Below are 6,609 nucleotides of genomic sequence, written 5' to 3'. Positions count from 1 at the left end.
AAAGAGAAAGAAGTGCCTCAATTACAAATGGCATGGAAAGGTACCAGGTACCCTTTGAGGGTCTCCTGTATTCTACATGCTTTGCATAAACGTAGTCATCTAACCAGTGCAACAACAAGCCCTCAAGATAAGCAGTATTATCTCCTATGTGGAGATAAATATGATCACCTATTTTAGAGATGAGGAAACGGAGGTTCAGAGATTTTGTAAAACCTGCTTCAGTAAAGGCAAGAAAAGATTCTGATTAAGTTTGGCTTCATCCCAGAGAGCAGTTACCCACCTACATTCAAGCTCTCCGTCACACAGGAGAGCCACACTGCCATGTGTCATCCAAAATTGTACACTGCAGTGTCTTCCTAATCCAGACACTGGCCCGTCCTAGATGAAACACATCCCCTCTTACTGATGCAAGGTCTCCCCCCAGGGATTCTGGGATCAAAGAGAAAACAGGCAGGGACTAGATTAGAAAGGCTTTCTTCAAATAAAACAAAGTGCAGGGAGTGGAGAGCTCAACTAGACTCCCAGATTAGCTCTGATCAATACTGACTATCCCTGTCAACAGAGCAAATCCTTAAGCAGAGAAGACCTTGTCAATAAGATGAAAGGAATGTATCGTGCTGTGGACAGAACTCTGGAGTCTGTTGTCATTTTTCATTCACTTTTGAGCCTTCTGGAAAGGACCGTTATTAAAAGGTGTCTTGAGGTGCTCCTGGGTGGCTCCGTCGGTTGACCTGCCGACTTCAGCTCAGGTCTCAACCTTTCGGTTCAGGAGGTCAAGCCCCGCATGGGGTTCTGTGCTGGCAGCTCAGAGAGCCTGGAGCCTGCTTCGGATTCTGCTCTCCCTCTCTCTCTGCCCCTCTCCCACTTGCACTCCTTCTCTTTCTCAAAATAAGTAAACAGGATGTGAGGGCGATCTGGCTGCGACATCTGTCACCCCATTGATCGCCAGGGTTGATTCGGCTGATCTGGCTGGCTAGGCGGGTGTCCCCTTCCTCCCTCACCGCTCTATGTGCGTCCCTCCCGAAGCTGCGCGCTCGGTAGAAGAGGACGACCATCCCCGATAGACGAGGACCATTCTTCGGTCAAGGGTATACGAGTAGTTGCACTCCCCTGCTAGAACCTCCAGACAAGCTCTCAAAATAAGTAAACGTTAAAATTTTTTTAATGGGGTGCCTGGGTGGCTCAGTCAGTTGAGCGTCCAACTGCGGCTCTGGTCATGATCCCACAGTTCATGGATCCAAACCCCATCGGGTTCAGAGCATCCATGTTGGCAGCTCAGAGCCTGGAGCCTGCTTCCGATTCTGTGTGTCCCTCTCCCTCTGTCCCTCCCCTGCTCATGATCTGCCTTTCTCTGTCTCTCAAAAATAAATAAATGTTAAAATTTTTTAATTAAAATAAATTAATAAAAATCTAAAATAATAAAAGGTCTCGATAATTGTGATGCCAACCCTCAAGAATGGGACTAGACTGCCAATTACCTGTCCCTTTACACACACCTCCAAAGTATGGAGTTCAGGAAATAAGAGGAAGAAGAGGTATTCATAAGTGGCCTTTGCCTACAGTAGCTCATACCCTTCCTTCGGCAGCCTCAAAACCACAGTACATTTCTAATTACTACCTGAAAAAGAAAAATAACCTTTCTTCTCTATTAAAAAAAAAAAATCTATGCCCTGACTATAATAAGAATGTACTCCAGGTATTACGACAGTAAACAAAGCTGAAATCAGTAGGAAAGTGGAAGAAAAAGAAGTAGGATTATGGAGAAATTTTTTCCCCCAGATTCCTATTCCTTACCTATCATTCCTCTGAATCCCTGCAGCAATATTGTAAGTCAGGAAGTATTTACATTATTTTACGGATGAGGAAACTGAGGTCAATGAAGCCCAAGATCAAAAAGGTAGTACATAGGAAGCGCCTGGGTGGCTCCGTCTGGTAAGCATCCAATTTCAGCTCCAGGTCATGATCTCGCAGTTTGTGAGTTCAAGCCCCACATCAGACTCTGTGCTGACAGCTTGCAGCCTGGAGCCTACTTCAGATTCTGGGTCTCCCTCTCTCTCTACTCCACCCCTGCTCATGCTCGCTCATGCTCTCTCTCTCTCTCTCTCACGAATGAATAAACATTAAACAGATTTTTTTAAGAAAAGGTAGTATATAGAGGATGTGTCCATCTCATGCCATTGATGTGCACTTTGCCACTTGACCACACTTTCTTTCAAGATTTTTTTTTTTACTTTCTCAAGACAAACCAGCTTTTGATTAACTGTGACCATATTTTAAGATGATCGGACCAAGGCACATTTGGATCAATAAAAGGTACTATAGATTTAGGGCTATAGAAAAACACTGGGTAAAAACTAAGCTTCTATACCCAACAGCCCAAAACTGCAGCATCAACACAGCAGAAGTTGATTCTCCAAGTAACAGGTCCGGAAGCAGATGGGGAAGCCGGAGGCGAGCAGCACTGCTCTGGCTGGTGCCCACACACTCAGCTTCTTTCCATCACCAGTACAATTTGGGGCGCTCCCCTCCTTCCTCAGTTACTGCTGCAGCTCAACAGCACCTCAGATATTAGTCCACGGGATTTGTAGGGCTACCTGCCTCCTTTTCGGAGAAGTGATGAGCTGGTTCTATGAATTACTTACATTCAAAATTCCCTGGCCACAATGTAACTGAGCGACCACAAGCCACAGAGAGTCTCTAGCTGGGTCGCTATGTGCATTGCTAAGGCAGAGTCTGTATTGCTTAAAAAAAAAAAAAAAAGTGAATGGACACAAAGGACAAAGTACTTTCAGACATACCCTTCTTTTCTTGATTGAGGCAGACTGGTCTGGAAATCCCCACACAATATCATTTCATTAGGATGACATATATATATATATTTTTTTTTCCACATAACTAAAAATGTTGCTTTCAGATCCAAATGACTTTGGGCCCTTTTCAAAACCAAAGCTGTGGCAAGGAGCTAACGGGTGGCCGGCAGAGTTTCCAGTGGAATATTACTGTCTGTAATACGAATACTGAGGTTCCACAGGGACCTGCTCTCATTACACAGCACCCCTCTCCCAGTCCCAGCTAGCAAGCAACCTAGCTGAAAAACGGAAATAAAAATCAGCTTGATGGGTTCTGCTTTTTATGGATCTCTATAGGGCTGCTCTCCTGCAGAGAGGGTTGTGGGTTATAAACAAATATTAAACAGACTTCTTTTCCCCAACGGAGTGATTGAAGAGTTTCTCAAAGTGGCCCAGGCACAGAGCAGGTTAGGAAGTCATGCCCATATCCAGGGCTGTGCCCAAGTCCTCGCAATCAAATCTTCCATTCTTACAGACTCCTCTCTGTGAACTCACGATCTAAACAAAGCAGAAGCTCAACATGCAGGAAGTATCAGGATGTGACTCAAAGCCTCATCAAATATGGTAATTTTCTTGCCTAGGACATTTCAGTATGACAGACAAATGGAGTGCAGAGCTGGTAGAAAGTTACATTTTATAAATAATACATCACAAGCGTTAAAGGACTCCTTGCTGGTGCTGTAAAGTCACGTCCCTCAAGTCCCTTGCGTAGACTGGAGAAGTTGCTAATAATCTGGGAACAGCACAGTGTGGTGGTTGAATGCTTATCCTCTGAGCCCCTCTAACTGGTTCAAATCCTGACACTGCGACTTCCAAGCATTTTTCAGAAAGCTAAAACCAATCAAGAGATATTTGCTATCATTCAATCATTCCTTCCTTCAATATATTTTTGTTTTCTGGTACCTGCTATGCGTGAGATAAAAACTGAACTAAGTCTGAAATGAAGCCCTGGCAGAAGGAAAGAAAGCTATTTGTTATTTTACATGTGGAACTGACATCTAAGTAAGATCTCATTAGGTCATTCTCCTCTTCCTAAGATCTAATAGACCTTCTGCTGCCTGCTTTCTCCTGTCATCCATTTTCTACCAGTAACTTACATTATGCAGTCAGTATAGTAGCTATCATAATGGGAAGGTTTGAATAAACTTTTATTGGTAAAGCCTACTGACTGTTTGCTTCCCTCACTCTGGGTACACAGATGTCTTAAATTACAAAGAGAGTTAAGCAAGAAAAATACAAACACACTTCTCATACCATGAATAGGCTGTGGAAGAAAGAGCACAAGGTTCCAAGCCAAACCTTAAAAGTGATTCCTGGGGTGCCTGGGTGGCTCAATCAATTAAGTGTCTGACTCTGGCTCAGGTCATAATCTCACGGTTCGTGGGTTTGAGCCTCATGCCAGGCTCTGTGCTGACAGCTCGGAGCCAAGAGCCTGCTTTGGATTCTGTGTCTCCTTCTCTCTGCCCTCCTCCACTTATGCGCACTTGTGCGTGCACGCTCTTGCTCTCTCTCTCTCTCAAAAATAAATAAAACATTAGCAAAAATTTAAAAACGATTCCTGATTTAGCTCTGTTGTAGCAGGAGATCAACCTGGACAACTCTATTGTCACTGCAATTCCTCACTGGTGAAATAGGAACGGCAGTGGGTGCTGCTGCCTCAAGGAAATGTTCAGAAGACATCGACTCAAAACACTTTACATCTCAAAGTGTTTTTTGCAGGGACTTCTCCAGGGGAAGCAGAACTAAGGGTCTCATCGACTTTCTTAGCACATATTTTATGCTCAGAAAATCAGATAAAAACACTGGGGGCAGCTAAGGAACATGACTGGAAATATGAAGGGGTATCTAAGCATCTTTATGTAATAATTATGGGGGTGAATGTGTGTGTGTGTTGAAGGGGTACAGAACAGCCCTCTCCCAGTGTAGCATGTGGAATATTTTGAGCTGAGCTTCTGTCCCTCCCTTAGCTACATAACAGATTCTAAATTGGGGGTCTTTCCCAGAATAAGAGTTATTAGCAGAGAGAAGTTTTATGTGAGTGACCCATCTGTATGGTAGGGCAAACATCTAATTAATAAGTATCTGCTCTTTTTATCACTCTGTGAAGTGTCTTCCAGTCCTCTGAAGCCCCAGAACCCTACTCCTTTGTCCTTAGTTCAGAATGACACATAGAAACCCATTCTGCCCGTCTTTGGAATTCCCATGTCTATGTGTCTATGTGGATTCCCTGCATGTACACCTATTAAAGCTGATTTTCTCTTGTTAATCTAATCTTGAGTCCAGCTAGAAGGATCTTTGAGGGGACAGGAATTCTTGCTCCCTGTGAGAGAGAGAGAGAGAGAGAGAGAGAGAGAGAGCGCGAGCGAGAGCGGGCGGGCAAGAGTGTGTGTGTGTGTGTGTGTGTGTGTGTGTGTGTGTACACACACTATATGACTCAGTCACTCTTCTGCTTCTCTTAACATCTCATAGGAACAGAAATTTTTAAAAATGTGGATGTTGGCACACTTACGTTAATTGGTAATTTACTGTGAAAGTTTTGGTGTTGATTCAATGGTTCCAAGACCTTTAATGCTCTAACATCTGAACCTGATAAAAACTATTGGAGCAAGGTTTTGTCTCTAATGATTTCAAGTTCAATATCTAAAGAAAGACTAGTATAAATGCATCAAGTCTCTTCTCCTGGTATTTAAGAAGTGTTGGTACTACTCCTTTATTATAATATTTCTCAAGTCTATGTAAAAATTAAATGTCCTTTTGTCTAACTTTTGAAAATTCTGATAACATGAGAAGTGGTTCTTGTACAAAAATGTTCTTATAAATCACGTGAAGTTGTTTTCTTGTTTGGTTTTAATACAAATGACCTATTTCCAACCCCACACTCCTCCCACACTTGTGACTTGCTTTAAGGTCTGTGCAAGGGCCTGGGCATCTCCAGGCTAACACCCGCCCCTATTAGATGCAGATATGCTGATGATCGATGGTTATTACAGGCAGAAGTGACCGTCATCATCAATTAACACCATCGCCCATGGTTTGGAGATAAACCAGACAGGAAAATGTGAATGTACTGCCCAATCTCACAGAGTCAGTACAAAAGTCAGCAATCAGAACTGGATTTCATCCATCCATTTTGAGATTTTAGAAGATCACATTTAAAAAAAATCTGTACCCCCAAAAGCAAGGGAAATGAAAGCAAAACTGAACTCTTGGGACCTCATCAAGATAAAAAGCTTCTGCACTGCAAAGGAAACCATCAAGAAAACTAAAAGGCAACCAACAGAATGGGAAAAGATAGTTGCAAATGACATATCAGATAAAGGGCTAGTATCCAAAATCTGCAAGGAATTCACCAAACTCCACACTCAAAAAACAAATAACCCAGTGAAGAAACAGGCAGAAGACATGAACAGACACTTCTCCAAAGAGGACATCCAGATGGCCTACAGACACATGAAACGATCCTCAGTGTCACTCATCATCAGGGAAATACAAATCAAAACCACACTGAGATATCACCTCACACCAGTCAGAGTGGCTAAAATGAACAAATCAAGAGACTATAGATGCTGGCGAGGGTGTGGAGAGACAGGCACCCTCCTACACTGTTGGTGGGAATGTAAACTGGTGCAGCCACTCTGGAAAACAGTGTGGAGGTTCCTCAAAAAACTATCGATAGAACTCCCCTATGACCCAGCAATAGCACTGCTAGGGATTTACCCAAGGGATACAGAAGTGCTGATGCATAGGAGCACATGTACCC

The sequence above is a fragment of the Suricata suricatta genome, chromosome 5, assembly GCF_006229205.1.
Source record: "Suricata suricatta isolate VVHF042 chromosome 5, meerkat_22Aug2017_6uvM2_HiC, whole genome shotgun sequence".
NCBI classification, from domain to species: domain Eukaryota; kingdom Metazoa; phylum Chordata; class Mammalia; order Carnivora; family Herpestidae; genus Suricata; species Suricata suricatta.
This window is presented reverse-complemented; position numbering follows the sequence as displayed.